This window comes from Cricetulus griseus, chromosome 3 (genome assembly GCF_003668045.3).
Source record: "Cricetulus griseus strain 17A/GY chromosome 3, alternate assembly CriGri-PICRH-1.0, whole genome shotgun sequence".
Classification (NCBI taxonomy): domain Eukaryota; kingdom Metazoa; phylum Chordata; class Mammalia; order Rodentia; family Cricetidae; genus Cricetulus; species Cricetulus griseus.
The window spans coordinates 29,300,743-29,317,037 of NC_048596.1; the positions used below are offsets into that span (position 1 = coordinate 29,300,743).

The 16,295-nt window shown below is 42.8% G+C and overlaps 1 protein-coding gene across 9 annotated transcripts in view; it reads left to right on the forward strand.

Annotated features, from left to right (window-relative positions):
• The window catches only part of Sgms1 (sphingomyelin synthase 1), a 257,862-nt gene that overhangs the window by 142,466 nt on the left and 99,101 nt on the right, over nt 1-16,295 (forward strand). The window contains exon 1 of one of the 9 annotated variants that reach the window (XM_027406405.2): nt 14,491-14,644. The exons of the other annotated variants lie outside the window; for them this stretch is intronic. The gene's annotated coding sequence lies outside the window, so the exon portion shown is untranslated. Of the gene's footprint in view, nt 1-14,490; nt 14,645-16,295 lie in introns of those variants that run through there. 9 annotated transcript variants of the gene reach the window in all.

Below are 16,295 nucleotides of genomic sequence, written 5' to 3' on the forward strand. Positions count from 1 at the left end.
CCCTCCCCTCCCCTCCCCTCCCTCCCTCCCTTCCTTCCTCCCTCTCTCTCTGTCTCTCTGCCCTTCTTCCTGGCATCCTCTATGCCCTGAAAATCCTGCTACTAGCCATTTAGCCTATTTATTAAACCAATTATAGTGAAATATATTCACACAGCGTAAAGGAATATTCCACAGTATTATTTCAATATCAAGGTAAACTGAAACTTCTATCATACAAAGCAATATGAATTTATTATTTCCTTTTTGAATTATTTTCTTTGCATTTGGTGGAATTTTGAATTTATTATTCCTTTTTTATTGAGGTAAACTCATGGGGCTTTGGCTTTAGGTTTATGTGTTGTGTGTTGCTTTTACTAACAGGTGGTGTTCTTTATATAATAAATAAATTTATATCTCTATATTACCATGAAGCTTTACCTGAATACTTTTTACAGTGGTGAGAGGGGACTAGGCTTTAAAATTTTTGTCTCATGCTGTTAACTAAGATGGCTGCTTTTTTTTTTTTTGGCTGTGTTTGGTTATTGTGGTTATTGCAGGTCGAACATGCTCTCTCTCTCTCTCTCTCTCTCTCTCTCTCTCTCTTTCTTTCTTGAGTGTGTATGTGACAGGGTCTTACAATGTTGCCTTTTGCCCTGGAGCTTGCTATGTAGACCAGGCTGGCCTCAAACTTAGAGGAATCTGCCTGCTTATTCCTCCAAAGTACTGGGATTGAAGGTGTGTGACACTCTGTTGAAGTGAACATGATGTCTTAAAAGATGACAGAACTGGGTTCTAAAGAACTGTCAAGAGTGTAGTTGCTTTTGCCCTTTGAGTTGTTTATTGACAGTAGGCCAGGGATGTGACTTGGCAGTAGAGCACATGCCTAGCATCTGGGGGGCTCAATCTCAGCACCACAAAGGGAAGGCGGAGCTCAGCATATTGGCGTGCCCAATGTATTGGCTATTTCAGGTTAGGGTTCTGGAGTGGCTTCTTGAAAATTTGAGATTGAGGCTTAGAAAGGCCTTGGATTCATTGTGGGCTTTATGTGAACCTCAAAAAGATTTAAATAGAAGTTTAGAGATTCTAAAAGGGGAGGAAAAAGCGAAGAAGGGAGGTGAGTGTCTTAGTCAGTGTTCTATTAGCTGTGTAGTGACACGATGACCAAGACAACTTACAAAAGAATGCATTTGATTGGGGCCTTGCATGGGTCCATGACCTTCATAGCTGGGAACACGTGCAGGCCAATAGCCATGGCTGCTACACAAGAGCTGAGGGCTCCCATCTTACCCTCAAGTTAGAGGCACACTTAATAGACTGTGACACCTGTGGGCTTCTGGAACCTCAAAGCCCACCCCCTTCCCAGTGACACACCTTCTCCTGCAAGGCCACACGTCCTAATCTTTCCTAAAACAGTTCCACCAACTATGGGAGCCATTCTCATTCAAGCCACCACAAAGGTTAAGGACTTTGTTTTTAATGAAGAAAAAAATGAGTTATATCTGTTTTATGATAATAAAAACGGAAACAGCACAAAATAGAAAAGCTGAAGCAAAGGGAGTGGAGCGGGGACTAGTGGAATATCTTGTTGTTTTCAAGTTATTTACCATCGTAGTGCGATTCTTCTGCTGAGCCGTCCTCCTGCACTTCTAGGGTTCTTTTAGCTCTGGAATTTTATGATGCTTTTTCAAAGTTAATCTAAAACTTTTCCCATGGTCTAAAATCACCTTTGAGTTCATAGGAATGTACCATGTTGTGTGGCTGGGAAACTTAATACCTGACAAGACCTGCCTCAGAAAGCACACATGAGGATTATCATAAAAGAACGGGTTGCTAGATGCGAAATAGTAGCTGTCCGAGTGTGGCCTGAACCTAGCATGCCTACCTGGATGTACAGAGCCAGGCACCATATCCTGTGGGAATGGGGCCAGTGCTTAGGACTGGAATATGCCAGTCTGTTCTCTAACCTGAATGTCACTGTTAGCTCTGCCTCAGTTCCTTTATAGCCCTTCCCATTGCCTGTGGGATAACAAAGAGCCAGTGAGCTTGACTCTGGCCAGATGTTCCGGAGGGAATTACTGGCTGGACACTGCATTGGTGTCTTTTCTGGGAATAGAGCAGTTTGTGTTGAACCTCAGCAAGCCTGTAACCTCCAAATAAGCTTTTACTGGCTTTTGAACTTACTCAGGTCATCACTGAGGCTGTCTGGGGTCGGGATCTGCTATGTGGACTGTACTCCATGGGAATGGCACCATGTGCTGGTCCTTTTGAAACTGAATTTAAGAATATATGTTTAATTCTTGAAGAATTTCCAAGAATTACTATTTTCACCATTTGCTGAGATGATTGTTGTGAGACGTTATTAAAAATATATCTGTTTTTGATGTAGGCTCTGCTGTGATGTCTGGTGTCACATTTACCCTCATCCTGTTCCTTTCAGTATGAACCTAGTGAGGCCAGTAGCGGAGAAGAAATGATGAGAGTTTTCTAGAAATCTTACATAGTTCACAAACTTATTTCAGTAATTGAATCCTTTTCAGCAGAGGGCTCCTGGAACTGAGGTTTATCAAGGTCTGGGGTCAAACCCCAGCACTATAGATATAACCAAGTGAAAAGCAAGGCATCTACCCACATACCATGTGTCCACTTGGTGACAGCTGGATTTCAAGAGATTGTCCGGGAGGACTCAGACTTGAAACTTACAAACATGTCAACATGTCATCTGTTCTTTGTTGTGTTTGTTTTAAAATTATGGGATACATGATTTTAAAAGCCTATGTAACTAGGCTTTAGGAATGTTAATGAGTTAGCAGTAGCTATCTATGCTGATATGTATTTTAACCATTTTTTTTTCTTTCCCATCCCTGGTACTGGGAATTGAACCCAGACATCTCTTTCATGTCAGGCAAGTACCCTACCACTAGGCCACACCCCCATCCCCACTGATGAATATTTTAATTCTTCACTAAAATTCCAGAAATAGGTGTGGCTGCTTACTGTAAGAGACCAGTCTGAGGCTTGTGACGCAATGAACCTGCCTGAGATCATGCAGTTAGAAGATGAAGGAGCCCACACTCGAGCATAGACCCATTTGATTTCTCAGACTGGTTAGCCCTGCCTCACACACAACAGTGACATTTAGGAGGCAGCCACACCTGAGAATTTTCTTACATTTCACATCCACGCAAAGGCATTCTCAAGCTACGGTGACAGCATTCTCCTTGGAGAAGTGGAGGCTGCTTTTTGGCCCTGGTGCTTCCTTATAGAAAGGGACATTTCTAGCATAGGTCTGGAAGGTGTGGCTGCTTGTGAGGTGTGTCATCCTAGTTGAGGTTTCTCAGGATGGCTCACGCCTTTATTCCCAGTACTCAGCAGGCAGAGGCAGGCACGTCTCTGATTTTGATACCAGCCCTGATGTATAATGAGAGTTCCAGGACAGCCAGGGCTACGTAAAGAGGCCTTTACTCAAACAAACAAACAGAGCAAAATAAAACAGAAAACCACCATTTAGATAGGTGCATTGGTGTTAAACTAGGGTAGTTTGAAACCTCTGTTTCTTTCTCTGAGTGGGCAGCCTGTGTGTGACAAGCACCTAAACCTCTCATATCTCATTTTCAAGTAGTTTAGCTCTCTCATTCACTGTGCTAGTTAATTAAACTTCTTTTATTGTTTAAATATTTCCCACAAGCCAACCCCAGTTAGGTCAGGAGGCCCCACTGGGCCAAAGAAGCCTCAGACCTTGGGAGAGTTCCTGTTGTAGACCTTCTTAGGCACAGAGGTCTGCCATCACAGTTGACAGGAAGACAGAAAAGGGAACAGCCAAAACCTATGTTGTAGGACTCAGTTTAGTGGGAGAAAGATAGTAAGTTCCATAAATAAGTAAAATACCTGTGTGTCTATCTGATTAGGGTGGGTGAGGGAGAGAGGGGAGGAGGGAGTGGTGTGTACTGTGTGCACGTGTGTGTCAACATGCCCTTTCTCATATGAAGCAGGGAGGCCATGAGGTCTTGAGTGTAAAGGTACTGTCCAGGTATGGGCATAAGCAAGGGGTGAGCCTGCTTACATATGGGGTCAGGGCATCCCACTGCTTACATCTGGGGCACAGGCATCCCAGGCAGAGGTTTAGGAAGTACAGAGCTTGAGACTTCCCAATGGTACACTCAAGCCAAGCTGGCCCAAACATGTCAGAGTCTGCACACTCTTCAGGTTGCTCTAAAAGGAACGTTTTCTTCATCTTAGAAAGGTTTCCAGTACCTAGAAAAGAGTTTTTTACATTATAAGCAATGAAAGCTTAGCTGGCTGGCTCTCAGACCAAAGTAATGGACAACAGATAGGTAGTTGGATTACATGTTGTTGCGTTCAGATAACAGAACCTTAGAATTACAACTGTCGAGAGGTTAATGGTAACTCAGGAACTAGTTGTGCTTTTTCTTTTTAAATAAAAGGTGTTTTCCTTGAAAAGTTTTAATATTCTAATTTTAAATATGAAAATTTGAATGCCTGACATTTTAGTTTTATGGAAGTTGATAAAGTGTGCCTTAGGAGGACGTGTGTGTGTGTGTGTGTGTGTGTGTGTGTGTGTGTGTGTGTGTGTGTGTGTGTAAAACAGATAGAAACATGGGTCATTTTCCTCCATTTGGCTCAGAGGCCTTCCTCAGGGGTTTTATGATCTGAGCCTGCAGGAAGGTAATTGACAGGATCTTCCTGGTCCAAGACTGCTTTGGTGAGGTTAGTGTGACCACCCTTGCCTACTCCTCTCCATTCCCTCAGACTGGGGAATAGTGACTGGTGGCTGCTTCACCCCTACACCAGATGTTGGGGAGGGGTGGGGGTCTGGGTGAGTGATGTCAGGGGAAGAGGGTCCAGCCCCTGGGCTGATGTTGTATGGGGGGCAGGGAGTTTAGCAGGGTGGGGTAGGATGGGCGTGTGCGGAGGGTTCAGCCCATAGGTGCTGCTTTGCTTTCTTGGCCAGGATGAAGAAGAGATGCTTCTAAACTGATTTTAGGTAAACTGATGGCCAGTGAACATGCTGTTTACAGTGCTGTGATTTTGATAACTCCGTTAAGTGTGGCCCTCATACCTGTCTTAAGTCTCTTGACCAAATAGCTTTGCTGTTCGGGGACTCCCAGCCTTATTTACTGAATTCAGTGGCAGCACAGATCTCCTTTAGTGCTAATGTTTTAGTGGCATTTGCTCCAGAACCATTTTTTGGTGATGCTGCAGTGTGAAGAATGAGAATCTGGGCCACAGGAAGCCTCTCCTCTGTGTGGACTCTCCATTCTGTTGTTTAAGAAGGGTTTTCTGGTGAAGGGCATGCCAGAGGCTACGATGCTGCTGGTTTGGCATCCATGGGAAGTAGCCCATTTTCAATACTGGGATTCCAAATAAATAACAGTTTTCTTACCTTCCTCTTTCTCTCCACAAGAGTTTCCCCCTGTGTAGAGAAAGATACATTTACACTTAGGACTCTCCTGCCTCCACCTCGGAGTGCTGCAGGGATCACCCTTTGCACGAGTTTTCTGGTTCCACCTGATGCCAGTTTTTGTCTCGTATTTACAGCCTCAATTTCTTAATGGATTATATTCTTAGGGACATCTCAATTCACACAGGAATAGAGTAGATGTTTAGAGGTTTATTCACCCTTGTCCTGGGTGTTCCTAACCTTCCCCATCATCTGCATCTCCTGTAGGGGTGGCATGCTTGCTACAAGTTGACAAGCCTACATGGGCACACCTTCATCACCCAAGATTATGACCACTCAGGCTGTACCTTCTCTGAATATACAGTGACACATAAGGAGGGGGTTGAGGCCATTTGGGTGAAAAAGTGAAGAGCCTCGAGGATGAAAAGGAGGACCACCTGGAAAGAAGGGAAGGTCTGTGGTCTGCAGGGCAAGAAATCAGAGTGACTCAGGAAGCTGCAGGAAATCTTCTGCTACTTCAAAAACTGGACTGGGTGATTCTTTATTATTGAATCCTAGTGGCTTACTCTGGATACACGTTCAATGTGTGCCTGGTGTGTAATTGGCAATTATTGATTACTTTTTCAGTTTCTTTGAAAAGGTGGGCATTTTCACCTTGATGAAGTCCAAATGATCACTTTTCCAATTTATCAGTAACAGCCTCCATACATTACAGTTATGCCTTGGCTTGCTTTCCTATGGATGGTTTAGTTTTAACATTTAGGCTTAATTGTGTTACCCCACTAATTTCTGTTTATGTCATGAGGCAGTGATGAGGGTCCATCGTTCCTAACATGAAGGCATCTATCTAGTCCTGGTGAGTTTGCTGCAAAGATTATTCCCTACATCCATCAAATTATTGTGTGTGTGTGTGTGTGTGTGTGTGTGTGTGTGTGTGTGTGTGTTTCTGACCTCTGTTATATTCCTTTCTGTTAGTCATTCGTACTTGATGCTGTGTTTTTCTGGGAGCTTTTTTCTTCTTGTCTCATAAGTGACATAAATTTAGAATTTTTTTAGTCATTGTCTGGGTTTTTATTGAGGTCAGCCTGGCATATTCTTTTCACCTGCTTATTAGGCTGTGTCTATTTAAAGAGCATCCATTGTAGATAAGGGTGTGCATTGGTGTGTTACCAGTAAAGCGCTCTTTGGTAATCTACATCTTTTTGTTCTAATACTTAATCTCTTCTCATTGGCTGCAGTTATTGTCAGTTAGTTTTAGTTCCCCCATTTAAAATTTTTTTATTTGCCTAGCCTTTTTAAAATTGTTTTTTTTCTAAATGTGTGTGTGTGTGTGTGTGTGTGTGTGTGTGTGTACAGTGCCCACAGAGGCCAAAGGCATCAGATCCTCTGGAGTTGGGGTTACAGGTGGTTGGGTTGTGAGTCCCTGATGTGGGTGCTGGGACTCAGATTCAGATCCCCTGGAAGAGCAGTGTGTGCTCTCATACCACTGAGCCTTCTCTCCAGCCCAGAATCCCCCCCAACACACACACCCTTCTCCTTCATGTGAGACAGGGTCTCATTATGTAGCTCTGGCTGTCCTGGAACTCACTATGTAGACCAGAGTGCTGGGATTAAAGGTTGTTAAACTATGCCGGGCTTGATCCTGTCTTTTAAGACTTTTTTTTTTAAATTCTCTTTCTTTTTCTTTTTATTTAATTGAAAAATGTTAACATTACATTTTTATTTCAAGTTTTTAGGTATTTCTCTTTGCATTGTTCTATTTGTGGCTTTTTTGTAGATTAAAGCGGTTATCTTTGTAAAACTCTTACCTTGAATTAATATTGTGTTGCTCTGTGTGAAACTTAAGACTTGTGGCATCTCTTTTTCTCCTTTACGTGCATCGGCTCTCATTCATCCATGTATGCTCATGCACATATGTCACAGACTAAGCATCACTGTAACATGCTTTTGATAGACTGTAAAACGATCAGGAATTCCCTTTCCAAGAACAGAGACAATTTGTCTTCTCTTTCCATGTCCACAATTCTTAGCTCCAGATCCCCTCATTTGTTAAAAGCCATCTGTTCTGCACTTCATTGAGTGTTTATCTACTGACCACAAATTCTCAATTTTCATTGGTTTAAAAGTGTCATTTCTTCTTTAGTTTCAAAAGATACCTTTTTGCTTCTTATGCAAGTCTAGCTGATTGACCCCCACACCTTTCTTTTCTAACACTGTTTTAGAAATTTTTGTTGCTACTTTGGGGCTTCATTTTCAGGTGAAGATTTCTTGTGGTTAACTGAGTTTCCTGCTGTGGGACATTGCTGTTTGGGCTGAACTTTGAAAATTCTGGCCAGTTTTTTTTTTAATAGTCTTTTTTCCCCCATATCATCTCTTAAAAAATGCTTTATCATCAATTAAAGTCATAGTTTTTTTTTTTTTCCCCACGTGACGGCATGGGAGAAATATCCATGTAGTTTCTACTGGAGAACGTGTGGGTTGCTCTTCCTGCTCTTATGGTATAAATCTAGGGCCAGTTTCCGTCTTCAACCGGCCATATCACATTGCCCACACTGCAGACAGCAAAGCCTCAAAACGCTGTGCAAGATCTGACTGCTGATCGTTACTACCCACATCCTTGCTAGGCAGAGCTGGTGCAAGCAGCAGAGCTTTCTACTTAGTCCATGTCTGCTTGCCTCTTTTGGACCAGAAGTCTGTGCCAGTACCTGGGAAGCAGACATTGCCCAGAGAGTGACATGGATACTGATAGGAATGTATACTGTGTGCCATGATCATATTGAGATGTTTGAGAGACATTTCTTGGAGAAAGATATTGGCATCAAAATAAAGAGTTAGGTGAGAAAACGGGAGAGAAAACGCTAGGGACAGACTTGAAGGTAGAGGACCTATAAAAGACAGTCGTCTTTCCTTAGTTACTTTGAAGTATTGGGGTGATTTTTGTTCCACAACCATCCATGTAAAATATGTGATAAGATAGGGTAACAGTTTCGAATTATGGACAACAGACAGCACGTTTTACAAAATGTTTTTTTTTTTTCAACTAACACTGCAAGTACATCATCTCCTCCATCCTGACCCCTGTCTCCCGCAGTGCTGAACTCACTGGAATATGGAGCATATGGGACCATGAATCCCCAGGAACTTGTTGCCCACTGAACGGCTGCAGTGTGCTGGGCTTTTCAGGACAGCCTGCAGCATTTCTCTATTCCTATGTTTGGGATGTTAGCCACAGGTTTCGTTATAGAGGCTGGCAGTCAGCCAGTCACAGCCTGCAAACTGAACCTGGCCAATACCTATTCTTGCTAATACATTTTAGTGCAACACAAGCATGTCCATTGATTTAGAATGTTCTCTCTAAGTATTCTCATACTGTAATGTGTGAAAATTAAGTGTTTGCAGAAGATGCCCTATGCCAGAAATCTAAAACTGCTTGCCTGTTGTCCTCATAGAGGACACTGTTCTGCCTCCGGGCTTAGCAGAGTCCACATTGTGAACCTTGTATCATTCCTCTGTCCTCATCCTGTTTGTGCTCTTCTGTGTCATTGATTTTTCCTCTTCCTGTCCACAACCAGGCATCCATTTGTCATGCTGTCACCCAGCCTTTTCTTTCTCCTCTCCTTTCCTAGTAGTTACTCCAGCTGACACGAGTCAATATATTTGGGGCTGACTCTCTACTTAGGTCATGTCACAGTGTATTTCTGTTAGTATTTGTTTTTTATCACTTTTCACTTAAAGTTTGATATCTGCTCACACTTGAAAGGTTTTTTTATTTCTTGGTTCAGAATGGCCGAGAGGAGAAAAGCACAAACTTTGCCTCCGCTGAAAGAACTGAAGTTGAGCCTCTTTGCTTACGAAGGGGGCTCTAACTCAGTGCCTGGGAACACAGGCTCCTCACCTGTTCCTGGCTTGTGGGAGAACCAGAGCCTCCCTCTGGATGCTAGTATGTTCATTCTTTGTTGTTTTCAGTGTAGCCAAGGGCACTTAGTGATGGAGTTTCTTCTCTGTGAAAAAGTAAACTTAACTTCTGAATTTATTGTTGAAAAATGGGGCTTTGTGAGTTTTTGTTGTTGTTTTGAAATACTGGTACAGTAACACAAAGACAGTCTTGTTGAATTTGGCATAAATAAGAATCATAACGCTTAAATTTTGTGAATTAAAATATCTATAAAAATCAATAATATTGAATGAAAGCCTTTTTAGAATGTATTTTTAAAACTAGGAATGCAGCATTTTGAGGGAGGTTGTAGAGATCAATAATAAATTTAGAAATTACAGGTGTTTTTATTCCCACATGACTGAGCTAGGGGTAGGTTTTTGTTACTATTCTTTCCATGGAAGAGGTGTCATATAGGACATGACAATACAAGCTTTGCCGGATTGAAGATAACATGTTCTTTCCTGTCTTACACAAATCATGAAACTATGGCTAGGAAATTTCCCATGAGTTTACAGAAGGTGCTAGAATAGGAGAGGTGAGCAAGTGCATTTCCTTCCCTGAGATGGAGCCAGTGTGTTCAGCTCATAAAAGGTGAAGGAAGCCTGGGCTCTCTCATCTTGTATTACCACCTGAAGCGGAGTAAGAGCAAATGAGCCATGCGTGTGTGTGTGTGTGTGTGTGTGTGTGTGTGTGCGTGTGCGTGTGCGTGTGTGTGTGTGTGTGTGTGTGTGTGTGTGTGAATGAGCCATGCGTGTGTGTGTGTGTGCGTGCGTGTGTGTGTGTGTGTGTGTGTGTGTGTGTGTGTGTGTGTGTGTGTGCGTGTGCGTGCGTGCGTGCGCGTGTGCGTGTGCGTGTGTGTGTGTGTGTGAATGAGCCATGCGTGTGTGTGTGTGTGTGTGTGTGTGTGTGTGTGTGTGTGTAATGAGCCATGCGTGCGTGCGTGCGTGTGTGTGTGTGTGTGTGTGTGTGTGTGTGTGTGTGTGTGGACATATACATATATAAACTTAAATATCTACTGGTAATACAGATCATGAGAACATTTCTTCGCCATATATAGAATTTTCCATTTATTAAAGACCAAAACATCATTTGCATACTAATTGAGGTGCTGTGCTTGTTTATTTTCACATAAAGAACTAAATCTTTGCTGAATACTGGATGCTATAAGATGAAAACATCCTCAGTGTTTTTCACTGTTGATTGATATTTTGATTTTATAATCATCAGTGTTGAGAACACCACTTGGCATAAATATGTAGTACAAAATGGCAGAAGTATGTTTAGGGCCATTTCAGAAATTGGAAATTCCATCCTAATCGCAAGGCAAAAATAGTGATTGGATTTAGAATTAGTTTACAGGTAGCAGCTTAAGCAGCAATTTTAAGAATTAAACCCTCTAACAATCCAACCCAAAGATATACTAATTTTCTTATTTATATGCTGCAGAGTGATGGTAGGAAAACATTAGAAGTCTTTGTTTTCTGTCACTAAATGTTTACATTTCTGTAAGATCTGAAAACACTGCAGTAAAAGTACTGCAGTCAAAAACATGATAGTCTCAAATCCGAACTGAGACATTTTCGGTGGCGCTTCTTGGCAACGTGTGGTGTGACTGCGTGCACACTGCGAAGTGTGCATGGTATATGGTCAGAACTCAGGCTGCCATGATGTTCCCCAAGCATCAAGAGCAAGCGCTGCCGGAAGCACCTCGGCTGCATCACACATTTCATTTTGAATTAAAATGTGATATCCAAGGGATGGTAACACAGTGCCTGCAGAAGCTTAAGTCCTTGCTGAGCGGAAACTGCTGGCTACATGGGGAAGAGAAACCCTTGTTTATTTTTGGTTTATCCCTTCATGGTCTGTGGAGAAGGAGAAAGTTGAAAGGCTACATGGATTTTCCCGCTGGGAAAGTTCCGTAACAGGGGTTGGAGACAGTTATGACCCCATTTGTTTGGATTGCTTCCACAACACCTTACTGGCAGTATCATTACACAGAAGAGCAAGCTACTGTTTCCTTTTAAATATAGAGGTATCTAGGAATGAAGACAGTCCTGGTGTGCATTCTGATCAGCCTCCTGATACACATGCTGGAGATACTTCTGTGCATCGGTTGGCTGTAGCAATGGGGTTACTTCTGTTGAAAATGCCAGCAAGCACCGTTTGCTGATAGCCAGCCAGGTGCCTGTGTTCCACACCTGTTATGTTGCTGTGGATCTAGACACCTGCCAGGTGTTTATTGAACAAATTAGTAACTTGGAACCAGCATACATGAAATAATTGAACAGTCTTGCTGGCACTTTTTAATTTTCTTCTTTACTTAACATAGGGTAAAGAAAGAGAATCAGGTCATTCATAAGAAGAGCAGCCTATTTTAGGTACACTCCACCTTACTCAGAGAGTACTGTGCATTGCTTTTGAAAGGACTGATCATTTAACATGAGTGTTTTATGAGGTGGTACCACCTCCCCTGCCCCCCCCCCAGCTTAGCTCTTTGGAAGTAGGAGCTGTCTAGTATGTGAAAACTTTCCTCACACAGAATATATAATATCACTTTGGTCACGATTTCATGTCTAACATTTGGTAGGACTCAGGATGAAGAGTCTTGGGAAACAGGAAGGTCAGAACTGTGTTTCGGAGTAACCTTGGACAAATCAGAGGGTCTTTGGGTGTGTGCACTATGTCTGTCAGCTGCAAGGCTGGGCCTGGATAAGCAATGTAGGTTTTCTCCCTTGCAGAGGATGTGACTGGGGGGTGACCTGCTTGTAGCCAGCTGGGCTCTGAGGTGAGAGGTTTTTTTTTTTTTTTTTCTCAGAGAGTTATTCTTAGCTGAGTACGTTCTGGCCATGAGTTGAGGTTTTCTGAACTGATTTGTAGAGGTTGTAGGTACTTGTTCAGAAGATTTTAAGTATGGGTATATGCGTGTGTCTTTGGTTTTGAGAGTTCATATTAGAAAAAATAGACAAGTCTTTATTTTGATTGAGTTCTTAAAGTCACTAAGAGAAAGTTTCTAGCTTGCCTCTTAAACAGTGTTTAAATACAATGCATTATATATAGCATGCTCTTGTTATTCTGTGATGGCTAGGTCTGCAGGAGAGCTTGTCTATTGGTAAAAATTCTCTTGCTGATCTCAACAGCATGCTGAATCACCTTTGGAGGCCAGCCTAGAGCCTGATCACCATTTAGATTATTTTGGTGGTAAATGGGACTGATTATATCCGCCAAGTGGCCAGCCTAGGAAGGGAGTCCTTCTCTCCTGAGCCCTGAGGCTCACTGGGCCTCCTTCTTCCTCCTTCCTCTTCTGCCAGAGGGCCATGAGAAGGCATCGTGGATTTGTATTTCTCTTCCCCTTTGCACTGATTATCTAGAGACACATGGCCATCAGCACAGCACAGTCTTTGCAGGTCAACTGACTTAGTAGTGATCAAGTGATCGCTTGACTGGTATGGGGCAGGAATCTGGGCCTCAGGTAGCTGAATGCTGACCATGTTGAAGTCAGGAAGTTAGTGTGGCTACTGTCTTATCAGTGGGGCAGCCGGGGAAGCTTGCTCGTTTTCTTTCTTTCTTTCTTTCTTTCTTTCTTTCTTTCTTTCTTTCTTTCTTTTTCTTTCTTTCTTTCTTTCTTTCTTTTTTTTTTTGTGGGTGCTTGGATCAAGCATCTTGGTTTCTTGTTGTCAATAGAGGTTGCCCTCATGTAGCTATCATTATGTAACTCACATCGTGGCAGCCTTTCTTTTCATAACCAGCATGGGAGAGAATCCTGTGGCAGAATGGATATTACAATCTCCTGTAGTGTTAACACACACATATCCTGTCATTTCAACAATATGCTGGCAGTTCTAAGAAAGCCATAGGACTCACTTGTGCTCAAGGGAAAGGAATTGCCTACAGAATGAATCAGAAGAGACAGAGATCACGGGGCACTTTAGAGTCCACCACACCTGAGCTTGGCCAGGACAATCATTTCTCTTTCCTTCCTCTGTGCATTCTCCTGTGTAACTAACTAGGTTTCTTACTGCTGCACTCCCTTCTCTCTACCTACCTCTTTGCACCCTCAGAGACTTCATCTGCCCTTAGTGACTCTTTCTTCCTCTCTGTCTTTAAAAAGGGAACTGCAATGAAAGACAATAGAACTCAGAAAGGAGCTGCATGCTATAGGGCCCTCCCTCTGAGAGTAGCATTTATGGAGTTCTTTCTAAATCATAGTATGTTTTGTATTTAAAAAGACCCAAGTGGTCCCTGTGCTCTTCATGCCAGCATCAGGTTCTAAAACAAGATGACATTCATGGTGCCCTCATCTGGGGATTTTTTTTTTTTTTTTTTTGGTGAGGCTATGTTGTCAAGTTTGTAGCATAAGCATGTTTTGTCTGTTAACTCTCTGGCTCTACTGACTCTCAATGTTCCAATCTTCTTGTCTTCAGTCAGCTTAGGGTGCTACTTCTTGTTGTTCTAGGGCCTTCCTTTGGTCTGTGTCCTGTCTTCAGCTACTTCTCTTAGCATTGAAGTGACAGTGTGGTATTGTGGGTAAGAACAAGGATTGAAGCTGCCTGGGTTGGAGACCCAGAATTGACCATGAACTGAGTCATCTTGAGTACATCATTCAGTTTTACTTCTGAATGGATGGTGTTAATATTTCTGAACTCTTCCCCTGGCCAGCATCTTCTAATTGCTGTTGCTGCTGCTCCTGAGGTATAAGCACAGATATCAGGCAGACAGTTTGCCCTTTATTGCTAAAAGCAACTGTGTACCCCAAACCGTTTCTGGTCACCTGGTGAAATGGCCTGGATCATACTAATTGATGATTAGCTCTTGGAGATACTAATTTTTGTTGTTACGTGGACATAACAACTTGCTTTATCTGCTAACATTGGGGATAATATAACATGTAGTGACACTGTTTTCCATGGGCTTTACTTAAAAGCATCATTTATGTTCTTGTAACTATGGTATGGCATCTAGCTGTAGGACCGATGCCACCACCATTCTATTGATAAAGAAATTAAGGTGTGCAGAAAATGTATGGTTGTCCTCAAGATCTTTCAGGACTCATTTGGGAAATCCAATTCTCGTGACCACAAAGCACATGCTTTTGGTGACTCAGGACACTGTTTCCTGAGAGAAGCCCCAGCTTTTTATAGTGAGCCAGCTCCCTGGCAGGAACAAAATAAGAAACAGAAACGATCTAACCCTGTTCCTGTAAGAGTTTCTCCCACCTGACTAGCCTTAGGTGCAGTTCAGACTCTGGATGCCCATTGCTTTTGAATCTGGCCAGCTTTCTTCCTGATAGCCTGAAGGAGTTGCTCTGGAAGGTAGAGTGTACATTCAAATTGGAATATATAGTTACTGGTGTTGTAACTCGTGGTATGATTTGTGGCTAGCAATATCCGATGGCCTAGGTCTAATGTTCAGCACCATATACACACACAAAAGGGATGCACTGGTTTTGGCCAGGCTTTGTGTGTGTGTGTGTGTGTGTGTGTGTGTGTGTGTGTGTGTGTGTGTGTGTGTAGTTTTAACATTGTGTTTGAAGCATGGTTTGTGAGTTCTAGGCTTGTGCTAGTCTCACCAGGACTAACATATCTGGATAGTCCTTGTTAAGTGGGTCACCTAACTTATTTGCTTAGTTCTGCTGGCGCTCCTATTGTGCAGCAATCTTATGTGAACTTCATCCTTGTCTTAGTTAGGGTTTCTATTGCTGTGAAGAGAACCATGACCATGGCAACTCTTATAAAGGAAAATATTTAATTGGTGGCTGGCTCACCATTCAGAGGTTTAGTCCATTTTCACCATGGTGGCATGCAGACAGATGTGGTGCTGGAGCTGAGAGTTCTTCACCCACATCTAAAGGCAGCAAGAAGAGACAGTGACAATGGGCCTGGCTTGAGCATCTGAAACCTCAAAGCCTATTCCTGGTGACACACTTCTTCCAGCAAGGCCATGAGGTGATGGGGGCCATTTTCATTTAAACCACCTGAATCCTTAAGGGCTTTAAATCCCCTTCCCTGTTTCCAGGGCTTGGCAGCATGAATGGGTGGTTCATTTGTTGTTGGTGTAACTTTTAATCATTTGGAACAACTAACCATAGCGGTGGCACATTACCACCCTTGATCATGATTTTAATCCTTTTAACTAATTTATTAACATATTTCCCACGATAGCAAATAAGGTGTTTTGGGGCCATGCATCAGTGGTGACTTTGCTCAAAGGAGACAGATGCCCTTATGGACATTGTCCACAGCAGTTCTGAAGATAAAAGCAGTCTGCATTATGGGAAGGAGTATCAAAAGAGCAATTTAGAAGCTTCAGTGAGACCTTCTGTAGATAGAGTTTTAATACTTAGCTTCAAAGTTGGCATGGTTTCATCCACACTGTGCTCAGTGAAACTGTAACGTGGTGTTGAGGGAGATGGACTGCCTGCCATTTTGAGCATGGCCCTTGTGCTCTGTAGATGCCAGTGGAGTGCCCCATAGGTCAGTGCCTCCTATGGAAATGAGTCATTTTCTACAGTCCAGAGTCTATCACCATAGCAAGAACTCGGTAGTGATACAACACCAGCAGATACTCAGTGCTTTCTGCTGGCTGTTGGCAGCAAGGGCTGCCAGAGAAGATGGCAATTTATCCTTAACACTCCACTGTGATGAAAATGTGTCTCCTGGTAGCGACAGGGATGCTGTCGCTCAACAATACCTCAACAATATGGCTGCCTAAATACAACCTGAAGAAGGACAGCACAACAGATATGCTAGTGTGGAAAGAGATTCTACGAGGAAATGGTGACTGCATAGACAGGGAGATTGTTTCCTCCCCGGGAATGGGCTCCCCAGTTAGTTAACCCACACCCAGGGTTCGGCCCCGAAATTATATACATACAAACTACATTAAACAGAGTCAGCAGGTTGTATTTATAACTAATAATTAAAGAAAAGAGGCCATGAATGGGAGAGGAAGAGGGAGGGTATT